This window comes from Cornus florida, unplaced genomic scaffold (assembly GCF_030987335.1).
Source record: "Cornus florida cultivar Cherokee Brave unplaced genomic scaffold, ASM3098733v1 CherokeeBrave_3.0.0_Hap2_Chr01, whole genome shotgun sequence".
NCBI lineage: Eukaryota > Viridiplantae > Streptophyta > Magnoliopsida > Cornales > Cornaceae > Cornus > Cornus florida.
In genome coordinates, this window is record NW_026775571.1 from 69,398,250 (window position 1) to 69,419,433 (window position 21,184).

Genomic DNA, 21,184 nt, shown 5'->3' on the forward strand with positions numbered 1-21,184 from the left:
ACTCAGTCATGACTTTATAAAATGGCAACAGGAGAAGTCAAGTCCAAAAGATGACTCCCCGGCACAGCGCATATATTTCAACATAATTGATGCCAAAATCGCTTCTTTGATCAAATTCAGGGAGACCGACCTGAAACAAGACAAAAGTGAAAAAATAAATTAAAACTGTACATTCTATTCCATTAACAGACTTAACTAATGCAAGAAAGGACGTTTGAATATGCAATATTCGGCACTTATCAACAAGGGGCAGTATGCTGGCAAAGGTGGGGGAGACAAGAGTGCTGCACCCCACAAGGATTGGTCCCGTAAGCCAGGTAGTGGCCACGGTGGCAAAGAGGGAAGGGAGAACAAAGAAGGAGCACCTAAGCCTAAGGGTTCTTGCTTCATATGTGACGGGCCACATTGGGTGAGAGATTGCCCTAAGAGGAAAACCCTCAATGCCATGACAAGCCACTATGAGGAACAACAACAGCAACAGGAGGCGCAGATGGGTTCACTGCAAATCCTTAACGCTATCAAGGCTAAAACTAAAGTCCCTAAGGCAGCAGCTAAGGGCTAATGTTCGTAGAGGCGAGCATCAATGGGACACCCACACGAGCTTTGGTGACACCGGTGCATCCCAGAACTTTGTGAACCTTGACGAGGCCAAAAGGTTGGGCCTCAAGTATAGCAAAGAAGGGGGCTCTATGAAGGCAGTTAACTCAGCGGCAAAGGCTATACATGGCATGGCACACGGCGTCAGAGCATACATTGGCGAGTGGGGTGGCCACATAGACCTATCGGTGGTACCCATGGACGACTTCAAACTAGTCCTTGGGTTAGAGTTCTGAGACAAGGTGAGAGCCTTCCCCATTCCTTTTGCTAACACTATGTGTATTATGGAAGGCAACACAGCATGCATGGTTCCGGTGGAGCGAAGCACCAAGTTGGAAGCCCAAGCCTTGTCAGCTATGCAGTTCAAGAAGGGAGAGACTAGCTACCTTGCTACGTTGCTGGAGACACTTGATGATGAACTAGTCCCTTCCCCACAAGAAGATGTGCCTAAGGAGATACGAGCTGTGCTAGACGAGTACATGGACGTGATGCCTAAAGAGCTGCCCAAGAAGCTTCCACCTAAGAGGGAAGTGGATCATAAGATTGAGCTAGAACTGGGTTCTAAACCCCCTACTTTGGTGCCCTACCAGATGCCACCCCCAGAGTTGGAGGAGTTGCGGAGACAACTTAAGGAGCCGTTAGATGCGGGCTATATTCGACCCTCGAAGGCCCCATATGGCGCACCGGTGTTGTTCTAGAGGAAGAAGGACGGGTCCTTGCGTATGTGCATTGACTACCGGGCACTAAATAAGGTGACTATCAAAAACAAGTACCCCATTCCTCTTATTGCTGATCTTTTTTATCAGGTTGGTGGAGCACGCTACTTCATTAAGCTAGACTTGTGCTCGGGGTACTACCAGGTGCGGATAGCGGACGAGGATGAGCCTAAGACTACATATGTGATGAGGTATGGCTCTTATGAGTTCCTTGTTATACCATTTGGTCTCACCAATGCACCTGCTACTTTCTGTACTTTGATGAACAAGCTCTTCCATCCCTACCTAGGTCGCTTTGTGGTGGTGTACTTGGATGATATTGTTGTGTATAACACCACTCTAAAGGAGCACGTGCAGCACTTGAGGGTGGTCTTCCAAGTCCTACGGGAGAACGACCTATATGTGAAGACGGAGAAATACTCATTTGCCCAAGAGGAAGTGTTGTTCCTAGGGCATAAGATATAAGATGGCAAGCTGATGATGGATGAGGCAAAGGTGAGGGCCATTCAAGAATGGGAGCCGCCCACTAAGGTGACAGAGCTACATTTATTTCTTGGGCTTGTTAACTACTGCCGCCGTTTCATCAAGGGTTACTCGACGAGAGCAGCCCCATTGATAGACCTTTTAAAAAAGGCGCATGCTTAGAGTTGGACAGAGTCATGCCAGGGGCATTTGATGACTTGAAAAGGGCAGTTACAGAGGAGCCGGTACTTAGCTTGCCCGATCACTCCAAGCCATATGAGGTGCACACGGATGCATCAGACTTTGCTATTGGGGGCGTCTTGATGCAGGAAGAACACCCCATAGCTTATGAAAGCCGCAAGCTTAATGACGCCGAGCGGCGCTATAAGGTGCAGGAGAAAGAGATAACGGCGGTCATCCATTGCCTACGTACTTGGAGGCACTACTTGCTCGGGGCACAATTTGTGATCAAGAAGGATAATGTTGCCACCAGCTACTTCCAGACACAGAAGAAGCTTATCCCTAAGCAAGCTCGATGGTTGGACTTCCTAGGGGAGTTCACTTATCATTTTGAATACAAGCCGGGCAAGGCCAATGTTGTGGCGGATGCGCTTAGTCGCAAGGCCAAGCTCATAGCTATTAGTCGGCCCCAGCACCCTCTTGTGGAGCGGATCAATGAGGGGTTGCAGCATGACCCTCTAGCCAAAAGTCTTATTTAGCTGGCTAAGGAAAGGAAGACTCGGCGCTTTTGGCTAAGGGATGATTTACTTCTCACTACAAGGGACCAACTCTTTGTGCCCAGGTGGGGCAACTTGCGAAAGGAGTTGATACAGGAGTGCCACGACACCAAATGGGCTGGTCACCTAGGTATGCGGCGCACACTAGCACTCCTTGAAGATTCATATTATTGGCCTCGGATGCGCGATGATGTGGAGACATATGTGAGGACTTGTCTTGTGTGCCAACAAGATAAGATTGAGCAACAGCATCCTGCAGGCCTACTGGAGCCATTACCTATTCCAGAAAGACCATGGAAGAGTGTCTCTATGGATTTCATTACTTGCTTGCCCAAGTTAGAAGGTTGTGGGAGCATTATAGTGGTGGTAGATAGGTTCAGCAAGTATGCCACCTTCATACCCGCACCAGCAGATTGCACAGTAAAAAGGGCAGCAGAATTGTTTGTTGACCATGTGGTCAAGCTTTGGGGAGTTCCGCAAAACATTGTCAGTGACAGAGACCCGTGTTTCACTGGTAGATTTTGGACGGGGCTCTTCAAGAAGATGGGGACGGATCTCAACTTCTTTACGAGTTTCCACCCCCAATCAGATGGGCAGACAGAGCGCATCAACGCTCTCCTGGGGCTTTATTTGAGGCACTATGTGAGTGCCAATCAGTGAGATTGGGCCAAACTCCTTGGGGTGGCACAGTTTTCTTACAACTTGCAGCGGAGTGAGGCTACCAATCACAGTCCATTTGAGGTTGTTACTGGACAACAGCCTATAACACCCAACGCCATTGCTTCAACTTGCGATGGTAAAAGTCCAGTGGCCAACAAGTTTGCCAAGAGGTACCACGAGCAGTCCGACTTGGCTAGGGCGTACCTTAACAAGGCGGCAAAGAAAATGAAAAAGTGGGCTGACACCAAACGAAGACGAGTGGAATACATAGTGGGAGACCAGGTGATGGTTACGCTACTACCCCAGCAGTTCAAGTCTCAACGGAGCGTTCATAAGGGGTTAGTAAGGAAGTACGAGGGCCCATTCCCCATTGTCAAGAGGGTGGGCAAGGTCTCCTACATGGTGGAGCTTCCACCCAAGTTGAAGATACATCCAGTCTTCCATGTCAGCATGCTCAAGCCTTATCATGAAGACACGGAAGACCTTACTCGGGGCATATCGCAAAGGGCACCCACAGCCTTTGTCACATCCTTTGACAAGGAAGTTGATTTCATCCTTGCGAATCATGTGATAAGCAGGAGAGGTGTGCCCAAGTATACAGAGTACTTAGTGAAATGGAATAACCTGCCAGATAGCGAGGTGAGCTGGGAACATGAGGATACACTTTGGCAGTTCACGGAGCATATCCAGCGGTTCAAGCAAGAAGACGCGACGAGGGCGTCACTAGCTTAGGTGGGGGAGAATGTCATGCCCCGCAACCAAGAGGCTACGCCACGCAGGCGCCACACAGACACCCAGCAGACGATGACATGGAGCCTGCATAGACCAGAGCTTTCTAGACTTCTCTACACAAGTATGGAACTTTCCCAAATTCTCTAGATTAGTGTGGAGTTGTCTAGCCTTCTCTAGACTTGTCTAGAGTTGTATAGAATTCTCTAGACTTGTCTTGTACATTGTAGATAGTTCTAGAATTGTGTAGATATATCTTTGGAGGATTCTAGACACTTAATCTAGGCCACACATTTGTACACATCTAGAATATTCTTGTAAGGCCAAAGGCCTATAAATAGGAGGTGGGAGTTCATTTGCTCCTCACCAAGCAACCTAAGTTGTAATCTCCTCTCAAGTAATACAAGTGTTCATACATTCTCAAACTCTCTTACTCACTTGCCTAATCTCTTCTACACACCCAAGTAAGCAGAGCACTTGTCTAGCCTTAGTCTTCACTAAGCTAGCACACTGGAGTAGGCTGACTTAGCGCTTCAAGGGGGCTTGAAAGTGTCTAAGGCCGTACGTGAGCTTGAAAAGGTCCAAGTACGTGACATTTAGCACTGTTCAAGACAAGTTGATATACTTACTGAAGTCCTAGATTCACAGGGACAGATATGTGAAGGGTTCAGTGGGGCATTCGTTTTCATTAAAAAATTTATTATTGTATTTAATATCTTTAAATTTATATTTTCTTGTATTTATATCCATAAAATTTTAAAATTGTTCCCACTAAAATTATGAAAAAATCCCTCTATATAAATCCCTCCTCCCCCATATGAATTCTTTGATTTGTCCTTTTCACATCATGGATGTTATTTCTTGGACATGTCTAGACTATATTTTAAGATATGTAGTCACTCCATATAACATGAACGTTTTATAAGATATATATATATATATATATATATATATATATATATATATATATATATATCTTAATGTTACATGATTATTACACTATTTGTTGCATACATGTTATTATTTTCCTAGTTTATGATAATTTTCTCGTATTTATATTTCTTTTCCTATTTATGGCTTTTTTGTCAATTTATAAGAAAAAGGGCATAAGTGTGCATATTTTAAGGGGGAGAATTGCTTGTGGGGGGAGATTACTCTAATTGCAAACCACGTAACATTGCCTTTGAAAGCTTACATAAAGATTTAAGATTTAGTTTGCACAAGGTAGCAATTAGGGTTTTAAATTTTAAAATTGTGAACTAGACAAGTTTGACGGTCGCAGTTTTCCCAATCGGTCGCACTTGGCCACTTTGTAAAATTAATATAGTGTTGCAATTAGCCAAAGTCCAACCGGTCCCACTTTTCCTGGCCAACCGCAATTCTCGGATTTCAAAAAGCAAACTGCAATTTCGGTAGGATTCAAACTTCCTTTTTGGCCAGATTTTAGAGAGGTGACTTTGTACGACTTTAACTTATTTTCCAACTTAGAAAATGAGTACACTCAAATGTCTATAAAAACATTTTTTCTCTCAGAAATCATTATAGACTTAAAGATTAATATTTTTGCAATTGAAAGATTTGTTTGAGAGTATTTTTAGCAGAAAATGGCCTTGATTATTTTGTGTATTTCTTAAAGCATGTACTATTACACTTAGGTGAATTAAAATGGCGTTCTCTATCTGTTCGGAGTTCAAGCTTACCAGTTGATTTCGTTTAGAAGCAAGGTTTTATCATTTCAACTTCGTATTCAAAGGAAGAAGGATTCAAACATACTACGTGGGACAAAGTTTTAACGAAGCATTTGTGTTATTCCAACAACCCGTCTATAAGGATTTAGAAGTAAGTTTCACATTTGGGGTAATTGGACGAGGATTCACAACTATAAGACTGGGCTTTCAATAACATGTTCTTGGTAGAGTGGAGTGGGTGTGAACCCGAGATAGAGTTTGTTGTACTTTCGTTTGAGATAGTGGATTATTTGCTCGAGATAATAAATTCTCCGTTATTTTTTCCCAAAAGAGTTTCCACACTAAAATCTCGGTATCACTCTTAAACTTTACTTTATTTACTTGCTTTGTGTTATTGATTTAATTTTAATTAAAAAAAATTAAAATAATAAAAAATGGAATAAATGAGCAAAATAAACCTATTCACTCCCTCTAGCTTTTTGTTGTATATCAAACTTTTCACATCCATTGCATAAGCGCAACTCAAATTTTGCTCCTCGGTTTTTGAGATCAAATGGGAGTTGTTTTTCTCGTGAAAGTCCGTTTACTTTGTCTCACCAAACACCAATACGAAGTATAATTTTTAAAAGGACTTTGAAGGCTTAAAGCCTTCCAAAGCCCCCCCTAAACACTACTTAACACCTACATTTGAACCATAAAATATATTCTCAACTTGGTCGAGCTTATATATTAATTACTCCTTTTGTCCCAAAATTTTTGGGGTGTTTCGAGAATCCAACTTTTTATGCTAATTGGTTTTTAATACTTTTTTAATATATTAATAAGAGTGAATTTTTAAATTTATCTTTATTAAAAGACAAACGAATGCTCGTAATTAGTACATTTATTTAATCAACTTAATGTCAAAAGAATAATTTAGAAATATTATAAAAATAGTACATCTATTTTTAGAATGAGACAAATATTTTAGGACATTTCAAAATAAAAAGATGGACAAGAATTACGGGATGGACGAAATATGTAAGTGTAAATATTTGCATACTTAAATAGTCAATAATCTTACAAGTTTGTGTTTGGTTAGGACGTGTCCACCAAGTTCTTTATTTGTGTTTATTTCTTTCCATTCTACTTGTTTACATGATTGGATTATTATATATCATCTCAGTTTCTTTCTTCTAGAAGGATTAGAAGCTTTGTAAAGATGTTGGGCTGGTCTTCAATATTCGATGGGCCTAGCCTCGTCCTTCCCATGTTTGGATTGCTCCGTTTGGTTGATGGGCCTAATCTTTTCCCGTTGTTTTGCCCGTGTGCATCTCCATTAGTTCTTCTCTTGCCGACATGTCTCGTTTCTATTTGGAGGGGAAATTTCCCTCCATACAGTATATTTAAGAGTAAAGTGTAAAAAAAATAAATAAATAAATCTGTACTGTTGATATAGTGTAAAAAAATTTCTGTATAATTTAAAACCTTCATATACTGATTAATTTGGTGTAAATACTCCTTTAAAACATAAAATAACTATAATGCCCTCATGTCAATAAAATAAATTAATAAATAAAAATGCAGGTCATATAAAAGCCATTCTGTCCAATTGTCAAAGGAGTTGTTTGGGACAAGAATCAATCAAATCTAACCCTATTAGAGAATGCCACCTTATAAAAATAACAGTTAATTACAGTGACACCTCTGGTAATTTGTCTTATTGACAGACAGATAGTACTTAACTTATTTTTGGACAATGACACCCCTGTAAGGATGTGAAATATCTAAGTTGCCCCTTATTATTTAATTAATTTTTAATACAAAATATCATACTTACTAAATTACTTAAATGCCCTTAGAAAGACAAACCCCAATTCCCTACTCATTTTGCATCTTCCAACCAATTCTCTCCCCAAATTCCAACATCTCTCTTTCTGATCGTCCATGGCCGATGATGAATTATGTTTTGCGGTGGGAGGCCTAATAAGCCGCTAAAGGCGAGGAGTATGTGGAGGGTGCAGGGGGTAGTACGAGGAAGAGGTCGGCGGCGAAGAGTAAGAATCTGGACTGCTGTGGCTTCCACAAGAGGTGGCTGGTAGTGGTGAAGGGGTTAATGAGAGCGCCGATGATGGTGCTAAGCCAAATAAGCCAACCGGCGGCCACATGCTCTCAATCCACGTACTTCTACAAATTACCCAACCGAAAGCTCAAAGACTCACCACCACAATCGTGAGAACTCGCCCTCCACGATTGACTTAGCTCGCTCCCACTCAATCCAACTCAATCCTCTTCTTCATCGCCACTTGAAACCCGCGGTCTCCTCCGTCACCCGTAGCGGCGAAGAACACCTCTGCCTCTGTCACGTTCTCCATGTACTCTTCAAAAACCTACTCTTCTTTCTCACCTGACAACTTGAATCGCACTCGCAGATTTCAATTATTTGGACTGGTTTATGATGATGATTAGCTTGAGGTGAAGAATGAGAAAAGCAGTCCCTTGAATATTTTATGGGTTTTTATTTACAGTGAGGAGAGAGAGAAATCTAAATTGTTGATCAATCACAGGGTGTATATGTGCGTGTATGTGAGTACGTGTATCTAAATATTTTGGTTCATTAAAATATTTGTAAATGTTAAAATTGTAAATTCGTTATTTAAATAAATTAATTCACAAGGGCATTAAGGTTAATTTACATCATGTCAGACCATTAAAGGGGTGTCATTGTTAATTTTAACAACCGAGGAGGTGTAATTGTCGAAAAAAAGGCTAAGTTTCATTTGGCTGTCAACAGTGCATACTAAATTAACCCTAAAAGTAATGTACATTAATGTAATTTCAAAAAAAAAAAAAAACCACTAATATATCCACATTTTTTTTTCTCTCTCTACCGTGTACTCTCTCTCTCTCTTCATATTCTCTCCCCCTTCCTGCTGCCGCACCGAACATAATTTTTCATCACCGACTATGGTGTCGCCGGTGCAAGTGTGGGGATAGTGTAGGATTGTGCCGCCGTTGTGGGGGTGGAGCTAGTGTCTCTGGTGTGGGGATGGCGCGGCCAATTTGGGTTATTTTCTGGTTGGTAGTTTCGGACATTGGGGTCGATGGCGGCGGCTCTGTTTCGGCATTTGAATGGTTCCCTCCTACTGTGGGTAACCTCAAGGGAAACTTTGAGATGTAGTTTAGGCAATTTGATTCGTATTGCCAACAGACCGTGAGTATTCACAGCCGGCGCGACTGGGCTCTAAGGATCCGACACTGGTTGACGCAATTATCTCACCACCGTATCCACATCGTCGCCGACCAACTCTGGTTAACACCCGCCTCGCATCGTCTACATACTTCTCTACCACAACGAATCAAAACTCATCGTCGTCGACAATCCTCGCGTCTTCAATTTTTCCTCGCTGTCATTCCTTCATCCTTCGCCGGAATCTACTCGCTTCCATTGACCTCTCGTCGCCGTCCCTACAATTGTATCGCGCCATCATCAGAAAGTTAAGTCTGATAAGTTAAGTGGCTTTGTGATGTGGCTTTGTTCGATGACACACTGAGTCAACTCAATAGATCGGCACCGAACTTTGGCTATAAAGATTTCATTGCCGGCTACGGGGTTGAATTGAATGGCCAGTGGTGGTGGCAGTTGTGGGGTTAGTGTAGGATTTTCATACTATGTTTCTTATACCTTTGTGGCAGTTGGAAGTTCTCATTTTATATTAAGACTCTGCTATTATATTAGTTTATTTTGTTTTATAAGTGTAACAAAGAATTTTAATTTCAAGAGTAAAAGAGTGTTTAGGAGTATTAATTTGTGTAAGGAAACCCTCCTTTTGTGAGTATTAAGAAACATTTTACACGAGTACCAGATAAAATTAATATATAATGATATAACTTTCACGTGAAACTAAAATTTTTGCACTAACCAAATGGCTAAAAATTTTTAAAAAATTTTATTTCCTTGCTCGCTAATTCAAGCTAACCAAACTAACATGATTTTCTAAAAAAATGATTTTCTAGCATGCATTTGCTTAATATGAAAATTTATCTAAGAAAATTATAAAAAAATATTAGTTTGTTAGGTTGGATAGCATGAAAGTGAAAAGAAAATACATACCAAAATTACCATTTGAGAGAAAAAATTAAATATTTCACCATATAACTATATCTATATCTATATCTATACTATTATTAAATGTGCAAAGTGTTTCAGTATTTCAGTATTTATTTATTTATATAAAAAAATATTTATTAATTGATATAAAAATAGTTTCTACAAAATTTTAAAAATTACCTAATAAAATCAATCACATTCTATATAAAACTCTTATTTTTAGTTATTTTTTATGGATAATTATAGTTTCTATAAAACTCTAAAAATTAACTAATAAAATCAATCACATTCTATATAAAACTCTTATTTTTAGTTATTATTTATTTATATAAAAAAATATTTATTAATTGATATAAAAATAGTTTTGTAAAAATAGTTTCTATAAAACTTTAAAAATTACCTAATAAAATCAATCGCATTCTATATAAAACTCTTATTTTTAGTTATTTTTTATGGATAATTATAGTTTCTATAAAACTCTAAAAATTAACTAATAAAATCAATCACATCCTATATAAAATTCTTATTTTTAGTTATTTTTTATAGATAATTATCACAATATAACCTGCCCGCCCAATTATGATTATGTCATTATCAGAAAAAGACACATGTCATCATCCTATTCATCCAAGAAGCTTATAAATAGAGGCATGGAGGAAGAAGGAAGGGGTACAGAAATTCAGAATTCTATAAATTCAGAATTCCAGAGTTAAATACAGAAGCTCTGCCAAAGAGTTTCAGTATTTCAGTATTTATTTATTTATATAAAAAATATTTATTAATTGAGTCGAATTTCAGAGTAAAATACAAAAGCTCTGCCAAGAGTTTTCAGTATTTATTTATTTATATTAAAAAATATTTATTAATTGATATAAAAAGAGTTTTAATCTATATTATTATTAGATGTGTAAAGAGTTTCATTATTTATTTATACAAAAAAATATTTATTAAATGATATGAAAAGAGTTTTTACTAAAAAAAAAAAAAAAAAAAAAAAAAAAAAAAAAAAAAAAAAATCAATAAAACAGTAAAATCTACATAATAAAATTTAAATTAACCTATTTATCTATTTATTATTATCCATTTTTAATAAAAGAAAATCTAATTAGACAAGATTTATTAATATAAAAAATATTTATTAATTGATATATAAAATAAAATAATTTTTATAAAAAAATATTTATTAATTGATATAAAAAGAGTTGAATTCCAGAGTAAAATACAGAAGCATTGTCAAAGAGTTTGAGTATTTCAATATTTATTTATTATTTATTTGTATAAAAAATTATTTATTAATTGATATAAAAAAGAGTTTTTATCTATACTATTATTAGATGTGTAAAGAGTTTTAGTATTTATTGATTTATGTAAAAAAATATTTATTAAATAATATGATAAAACACTAAAATCTACATAATAAAATTTAAATTAACCTATTTATCTATTTATTATTATTAATTTTTTAATAAAATCAATCTAATTGGACAAGAATTATTAATATAAAAAATATTTTTTAATTGATATATAAAAGAAAATAATTTTTATATAACTCTACTATGAGTTTCTTAATAAAATTAATTCTAATTAGACAAGTATATATTTTAAAAAAATAAAATAATTTCTATAAAACTCTATTACAAATTATGTATTTTATTTTCCATAAAACTCTATCAATAGAGTTTCTATAAAACTCTAACACAAATTAACTGTTTATCCATTTATTATGAGTTTTTTAATAAAAAGAAACCTAATTAAACAAGTATTATTAATATAAAATTTATTTATTAACTAATACAAAAAGAGTTTCAGTATTTCGGTATTTATTTATTTATATAAAAAAAATTTATTAATTGATATGAAAAAAGTTTTTATAAAAAAAATAAATAAATAAAAGAAAAAAAAAAACTCTGTAAAACTCTCAAAACTACCTAATAAAATTCAAATTAACCTATTTATCTATTTATTATTATGAATTTTTTAATAAAATTAAATCTAAAGTTTCAGTATTTATTTATTTATTTAAAAAATATTTATTAAATGTGGAATGAGTTTTAGTATTTCAGTATTTATTTATTTATATAAAAAATATTTATTAATTGATATGAAAAGAGTTTTTATAGAAAAAAAAAACTTCTATAAAACTCTAAAATTTACGTACTAAAATTCAAATTAACCTGTTTATTATTATCAATTTTTTAATAAAAGAAAACCTAATTTTCTGAGTAAGATACAGAAGTTGTGCCAAGGTGTTTAAGTATTTATTTATATATATAAAAAAATATTTATTAATTGATATAAAAAAAGTTTTTATCTATAATATTATTATATGTGCAAAGAGTTTCTGTATTTAACTATCTATTTTTATAAAAAAAATATTTATTAATTGATATGCAAAGATTTTTTATATATAAAAAAAAAAATGTCAATCAAACTCTAAAATTTATCTAATAAAATTTAAGTTAATCTATTAATCTATTTATTATTATGAATTTTTTAAAAAAAGAAAATCTAATTAGACTAGAATTATTAATATATAAAATATTCATTAATTGATATATAAAATAAAATAAATTTTCTAAAATTCTACCATAAATTAGCTTTTATTATGAGTTTCTTAATAAAAATAAATCTAATTAAACAATGATATATTTAAAGAAAATAAAATAATTTTTATAAAACTCTATCACAAATCACAAATTTTATTTTCAATAAAACTCTATCACAATAGACAAAGATATAATATTTAAAGAGTTTCTATAAGATTTTAACTCAAATTTTCTATTTATATATTTATTAAGTGTTTATTTAATAAAAGGAGATCTAATTAGACAAGTATTATTAATATAAATAATTATTTATTAATTGATCTAAAAAGAGTTTTTAAAAGAGTTTCTATAAAATTATATCACAAATTACCTATTTATTTATTTATTATGAGTTTTTTTAATAAAAGAAAATCTAATTAGACAAACATTATTAAGATAAAAAAATATTTATTAATTAATATAAAAAGATGTTTGGAAAGAGTTTCTATAAAACTCTAACACAAATTACTTTTTTATCTATTTAATATGAGTTTTTTTAAGAAAATGTAATCTAATTAGACAAGAATTATTAATATAAAAAAATATTTATTAATTGATATAAAAAGTGTTTTTTAAAGAATTTGAATTAAACTGTAACACAAATTACCTATTTATTTATTTATTATAAATACATTTCCAGAAAATATAATAATTTCTATAAAATTGTACCACAAATTATCTATTTTATTTTCTTTAAAATTCTATCACATATAACTTGTTTTTATCTATTTATTGTGAGTTTTTTTATGAAGGAAATCTAATTAGACAACGATATATTTAAAGAAAATAATTTTTTTTAAAAAAAGAGTTTATATAAAATTCTAATAAAAATTACCTATTTATGTATTTATTATGAATTTTTTAACAAAATATAATATAACTAGACAAGAATTATTAATATAAAAAATATTTAATAACTGGTATAAAAAATAAAATAATTTTTCTAAAACTCTACCACAAATTATCTTTTATTATGAGTTTTTAATAAAAAAAATATATATATTATTAGACAAGGATATATATATTTAAAGAAAATAAATAATTTACCACAAATTACCTATTTTATTTGCAATGAAACTCTATCGCATTAGATAAGGATATATTTAAATAATTTTTATAAAACTCTAACACAAATTACCAAAACTTTACCACAAATTAAGTATTTTATTTTCTTTAAAACTCTATCACATACAACCTGTATTTATCTATTTATTATAAGTTTTCTAATAAAATAAAATCTAATTAAATAAGGATATATTTAAAGAAAATAAAACAATTTCTATAACTCTATCACATTAGACAAGGATATATTTAAAGAAAATATATAATAATATAATAATACATATAAATAAAATATAAATGTTAAAGAATTTGAACAATGCAGTATTTATTTTTTAATATAAAAAATATTTATTAATTAATACAAAAAGATAACTCTATCACATACAAGTATATAACACTTGTATTTATCTATTTTTTATGAGTTTTTTAATAAAAGAAAATCTAATTTTACAAAGATATATCTTAATAAAATAAAATAATTTCTATAAAATTCTACCACCAATTACATATTTAAAGAAAATAAAATATAACCTAAGGTCTTCCAAAAACCACAAACTCCATATAATAAATTTTTATATCAATTTCAATCTAATGTATAATTAGTATAATTGAATTTCTATTTTAAAATTTAATTAAAAATTAATATAATTGAATTTCTATTGTAAATTAAAAATTATACTAAATTTCAAATTATCTAATAAAATTCAAATTACAAATTACCTAATAAAATTCAAATTACCTAAAAAAATTTGTTACTTTGCAAAACTCAAATATTTCACTATTAAAATAAAAAAATTATTATTTAATAAAAAATAAAATATACATATTTCAGTATTAATATAAAAATATAAAAGAATTTATTAATTTAGGAAACTTAAACTCTATCACCAATTTCAAAATATTTCAGTATTTATTTATTAATATAAAATAAATTTTTATTAATCAATATGAAGACAAAAATTTTATAAGTTACAAAATATTCATCACGTGCATCGCGCGTGCCTTTTCCTAATATATATATATATTCATATCCATATGGAATTGACTTGCATTAAAATACCAAATTAAAAGTTCAATATGGTATTCAATAAAACATTCATGCAACAAAAAATTTTCATCAAAATTTAAATAGTAGAAGAACTAGAGAGTTGTTGAAGTAAAAACAAGCATCCCTAATTATAAAAAATTTTAATTTTAGTATGATTTGGATACTGGGTAGTATATATATATATATATATATATATATATATATATATATATATATATATGTATGTATGTATGTATGTATATATATTGAATACTGGGTATATATTTGGAGCAAAAGAAATCATTAAAATAGTATCCTTAATTAAAAAAAAAATCTGATTTTAGTATGATTTAGGAGTATGAGTGGCTAGAATTGCAATATAGAATAGATAATTAAAAATATATATATATATATCTGTATAATTTGCGCTGCGAGAGAAACATTGAGAAAGAATTTACCTTTGGAGAGAACTTTGCAACTATTAAACTGCGGGGTAAAATAGGAACTGCAAATAAATAGGCAATTCTTTCACGCGAAATTTTTTTGAGGGAAAATACTCCACGCGGAAAACTAAATTTTCCATTACGATTCTCTTTCTATCTATCCAAACTTTAAAAAATTTTAAAAAATTTCTCTTTCCTTTCTTTTCTAACTTTTTCCGCCTAACCAAACAAAGCCTTAGAGAAGGGCGGAATAGGAACAGAAAATGATAAATTAGGGTTTTTAAAAAGTGGTCAAATTGATTTATTTACACTTTTTGAAAATTTTATAGACTGAAATGCATTTTTTAAATTTTTTAAAAAGTTGGGATGTATTGTGCACATAACTTATATTACATGAATTTTTTCGCACTTAACACTATATTTAAATACAAACAAATAAAATATAATAAATGTTATCCGATGTCATGAATTCAGCGTTTTGGATTTAATTTAGTATAAATTGTCAATCTGTCATTTAAACATACAAGTATTTATTTGATTCTAATGCAAGCTATTCCCCTTGTTTCGTTTAAGATTGGATGCTTCTTTAAAACAATGAATCTAACCAAAAAAAAAAAAAAAAATTAACATTTGATCCCAATGCAATGCAATTTTTTTTTTAAAGTCTCCCATTGTTTGGTTCAAGATATGATACTTTGTTTTGACAAGTTGACAATGCATTAAAAATATTAACCAGAAAAAAAAATAAGTTAAAGCATCTTGTCAGTACAATACAGTATTATTTTTCCTAACATAGCGAAATTATTTTACTTATATTATATGCAAATATGTTAAAGCATCGATTTCAGTACATTAATATATATCAGTTATTCCCACGCAACATGAAGCATAAAAAAATAGGGTTAAAATCTGAAAACTCTCTTTTTATTTATAAAAATTATCTCTTAACTCCCCCAAGTACAGAAATTATCATAATACCCGTTAATGTTTTTAAAAATATATCATATAGTCACTTTTCCATTCTATTAGTTGACCGTCTAAAATTAATGTGTTCTTAAGTGATGTGAGGATTCTCCATAGCAGTAGTAACAGAAACCTAATTAATCTATTGAATTCTCCAATTGATGATTTGAAGCCCTAATCGATCTATTAAAGTCCCCAGTTGATTATTTGAAACCCTAAATCGCAGCCATTGTGTGCCTTGTTTGAAGCCTTAAACCGCAATCAACCGAAGCCCAAATGTCTTCTTCCACCACACAATCTGTTAATCGGCCGAACAGCGATCTGCGAGGACGAGACATGCGTGCCGGCGATCGTGCTGAGACTGATGAAGGCATCGACTGCGGCGACGGAGCATGGGATTGTGCTGCTATGGAGCTATGCTATCGGTCATGGATCGGATGGCGCATGACCAGAACCTATTCATAGAGTATTTTGGTTGAATTGATATGCAAGAAAGAAGGTTATTGCCTGTGTTTGAACTGCTCGATGAGTTAGCTACAATATAATTGTTATAAGTACTATAATTATGTATATAATTCCTATAATTCCTATAATTGCTATAATTCCTATAATTATATAATTGCTATAATTATTATAATTATATAATAATTACTAAAATTATATAATTCCTATAATTATAATTATATATACACTCACTTGCTATATATGCACATTGGTGGTGCTTTTCGGGCTATTATGGCAGTGAAAAAAAAAACAAAGAAAAAAAAAAAAAAAGAAAGTTTGCCAAACGACATCGTTCATGAACCCTACAGAGGATATAGCTGTCATTTTAAAAAGAACACATTTAACTACTCCCTCTATCCCTTAATAATAGTCCAATTTCACATTTCACATTTTTTAAAACAATAACTTTTATCATATTATTGGGTTGGCAAAAAAATACATTTTGAAATTTGTCCTTCCCTAAAAAGTAGGGTATTGATTTTTGATGGGGTCCACTTATTTTTGGGTTTCAAAAGTAGTAGTATGGAAAATGAGGTCCACTTATTTTGAAATTTTAATTAGTTTAATCTTTTAGGGGTAAATTAAAAATGTAATAAAAAGTAGTGTATTAATTTTTTAAATGTGACAATTAAAACGGGACAGCAAAAAATGAAATAATGGGCTATTAATATGGGAGTAATATATTATCAAGAGCATTGTTGTCATTTTGCAGACACTTAATGGGTCTATAACGGAATGGGGGTAATGTGGTAGTTTATATTATATCAGGAGTTTTTCAAATTTTAGCAGTAAAAATTATATATACATTTGCTATAGAACATCTTTTAGCTGCTTCAGCCCCTCACTGCCAAAGAAAGAAAAAGAAAAGGGCTCAGAAGCTCTTTTCAACCTTCCTGTCATAGATTTCTCATATCTAAAGCGAGGCTTTTCTGAGTGGGACTCGGTGAGAGACCGAGTTCAGCAAGCACTTCAAGAATACGGTATCTTCCAGGCATTGTTCAACAAAGTTTCTTTTGAGCTTTGAAAAGGGATGCTTGGTGCAATAGAAGAGATATTTGAACTTCCTTTGCAAACAAAATCGGGATTCTCTTCTAAGAAGCCCTTCGGTGGCTATACTGGGCAGTCACAAATGGCACGCATGGAGATCCTGGCTATGGAAGATGTACTCATCCCCGAAAAACTCATAAGCTTCACTAATCGCTTGTGGCCAGAAGGAAATCCCAGCTTTGGGTAAGTTAATTTAATTAGTTTTTGTTGTTATTGCCGTCATTTTTGTTTGAGCAGTGATACCTCTTCCGATATGTTACAGTGAATTACTTAACCAAATATTTATGATATTTTTGATTGGTTATTTATGCACAATATAAATAAATGGATGATCTCATTTCCTTATTTGTTGCACAAATAACCAATTCAAGAAGTAGGTGTGATAATTGACGATAACAAATCGGTAAAAGTATCATAAATAGCTAATCAACCTTACTTTTTTTTATTGGTTATTTACTTATTTGTGCAACAAATAAGGAAATGAGACCGAAACATTATGCTAGGTAATTATTCACTGCAACAAATTAGTATAAATATCACTACTCTTTTTGTTGTTGGTTACGTCAAAGATGTTTTTAGTTACACTCACAACTTTTGAAGTTTGGATTAATTACATATACCAATCAAAACATAGTCTAATTACACTTGACCCCAATATTGAGGGTAGTGGAGTAATGGACATCCAAAATAGGATGGAAATGTCATTTATGCCCTTGACTTTATAAGAATAAAATAAAGAAAAATTTTTGTAAACTAATTTAGTATATTACCCCTATATGAGTCTCTTCGTTTCTCTCTCCACCCAATATAAGGGTAGTTTGGTTTGAAAAAAATGAAAGGAAAAAAAAAAGGATAGAAATGGGGGATATTGTTTTTTAGATTTGGTATAAAATTTTGGAAGGAGAAGAAAGGGAATGGAAGGTTTTGTTATTCCCCCGAAAAGAAAGAAAATGGAAGGAAAGACTAGTAGTTTTAATGAAACTTAATTTGTTAATACCAAATTTACCCTTATTTTTATAATAAACAAAATTTATGAAAAAGGTGGTGTAAATTCATTAAAATAATTTTATTTTCTTTCTTTCCCTAAATATGATTACCATCCATTCTTTTTCCTTTTCTTTTATTAATCAACCAGTAAATCAACCAAACACTTATAACATGATAAGTGATTAACACTATCATCTCATTTCTTTTTTTTTCTCCTCTAACTAATGCAATCTTTTATTTTCTTTTTCATTGTACCAAACACATCCTAATTTCCATCACCGTCTTCTCTCCCCACCTACAACCTTCACCGTTACCATTTTCTCTCCATGACTCCAAAGTTACCGGGGTCAAGCCTTCAATCCAACAGCATCGATTTCATAAAGATTTTCCCCTGAACAACTAAGTGAACGATGGATTTGTAGGATGATACTCTGGCAACTTTACGTAAGGCAGAGTTTGGTTTTTTTGGGGTGATAATGGAAAAGTTAACAAATAAGTCACCCTTACTATCACTCTATAGAACTGTACATGAGATTTTCACCTCATATGGCTCCTCGTTCAATTCTTTCGAAGTCATTGGATCATTTTCCTCGTTCGAGAATCTCCTCCCCTTCTTTTTTTTTTTTTTTTAACCTTGCAAACAGCAACTAGCAAGACATACAATCCTTAGCTGCCAAATCCAGAATATCCCCTGGAAGATGAACAAGAGCCATATCCTGAGGAAAGAAATCTCTGGAAAGTTTCGCAATAGCGTAAGCAACTTCATTGCCATTTCTATGAACATGGCTAAGTCGAGATAATGAAAATCTCTGAAGCGCCACTTGAATATCAAAGGCAAGTGAATGAATTCCTGTCGACCAGGAGCATCACCCGCGACCAGGAGCATCACCCGTCACTGACTCTAAAGTCCTTGTCTACACATACAACATATTAAAACCTTTATTGAAAGACCAATAATAATCTGTATGTCCATAGAGTGACACCCTCTATGAACTCATGTAGTCATGTATTCAAGCACGTATATCAATATATGTAAATATATTAAATGTATAAGTTAGAAATGTTACAAAAATATATTTTCTAGAGTTCTGTTTTTCCATTGAACCCGCTAGGAGATATATCACTGGGTTGGGTTCCCATAATTACAACATTATTGGTTACATGCTTTAAATCTAATTCCTTTAGTTTGAATAAATAAATAAATAAAATAAAATAAAATAAATCTAATTCCTTTAGTTGTTTCGGACGCAAGGTCCCTTCACATGTCTTTCGATAGTGAATTTGTCAAATTAGATTTGGTCTTGAATACTAGTTCCTTTCACATGTCTTTTAATAATGGATCTGCCAAATAAGATTTCGTCTTCACAAAAAACAGTAATAATCCATTAACAATGATCTCCTTTATATCAGTTGTATTTCAATTGCACAGGTCGCGGGAAATGATAGTTATACACCTAACTTGGGTGATATTAAACCATATTTCGATCATTGTGTGTAATTAAGCCTAACCTCGTTAATCTATATAAGAATCTTGAAAATTGAATTTGTTGACAACTTTTTTTTAGGAACCCGAGTTTAAAATAAAGAGTACTGCTACTATGACAACTCTCTCATGACAAGAGGCATGAGCTCTCGCTGAATTGAAACCGTCTTTTAAGAAGTGTAAAAAGTCAAATGAGTTATTTATCTGAACAAAAACAAGAAGATTAGTTTTGACCAGACACTCTTCATTTGGCAGAAAAACAGTACCGTCCTTCTCAAAGCAAGTATCTAAATTAGATCAAACGATCAGGAGGATGATTTTGGAGAGCTTTGGCGTTGAGAAATACATTGAGGAACACACAGATTCGACCCAATACACTCTTCGAGTCATGAAGTATAAAGGTCCCAAAACTATGGAGAGCAAGCTTATGATGACACCCCACACTGATCCCAACTTTTTGACCATATTGCATCAGCTTAATCAGGTAGATGGATTAGAGGTGCAAAACAAAGACGGAAAGTGGATCACTGTGAAATTCTCGCCGGACAATTTCATTGTCATGCCCGGAGATTCTTTCCACGTTAGTCTCTTCACTTGCTCCACTTGCATGTTGACACCAAGATCATGACATTTCTTAAAACTCTAAATTCTATAATTATGTGGGCATGGACAAATGGGCATGTGCATGCTCCGCTTCATTGGGTTGTGATGACTGAAAATGAAAAGGGGTACTCATTGGGGCTGTTTGTGACCCCAAAAGAAGGCTACATTGTAAAAGTCCCAACCGAGCTAGTGGATGAAGAACACACCTTACACTTCAAGCCCTACAAATATTTGGAATATCTCAGATTCTTAAAAACAGAGAAAGGACAAAATGTTCATGAATCTGGCCTAAAACTTTTTTGTGGTGTTTGAGATGATGAAAAAATACTTTTAATCTATTTTTCTTCTAATTTTTGAATATGAATAGGGCACTGCTGTCATTAGACTCTTCAGCCTTCAAATCGTTTTACATATAAATAAGGCATGTATTTGTTGGTTTTTTTTTTTTTTTTTTTTTAATTGATGATGGTAGTTTCGGGTATCTTAAAACACTCCATAATTTATCTCCGTAATTTATCACCAGACACATATTACAATACCCCCTCCTATCTTACATGGCAATTACCAATGAATGGCCTACAAATGCCACTACGAGACTCGACTCCCTCCACAGTCTCCTTTGAGAGATGAGAGGTTATTATACACCGGTAACGGCGAGTGATTTAAACAAAATATTATTATTGTGTTGTTTTTATTAATGTGTGTGGCCTTCAATCTATTTTCTCTCCATTGTATATGCTTGGAATTTGCGTAAATGCGTTCTTACCGTTGAATCACCCAATTCACCCTAATTTCTTTTAG

At 32.8% G+C, this 21,184-nt stretch overlaps 1 pseudogene; it reads left to right on the forward strand.

Annotated features, from left to right (window-relative positions):
- Nucleotides 1-16,035: 16,035 nt before the first annotated feature.
- LOC132274110 (probable 2-oxoglutarate-dependent dioxygenase AOP1) lies at nt 16,036-20,695 on the forward strand (annotated as a pseudogene).
- The last annotated feature ends 489 nt before the right edge of the window (nt 20,696-21,184 follow it).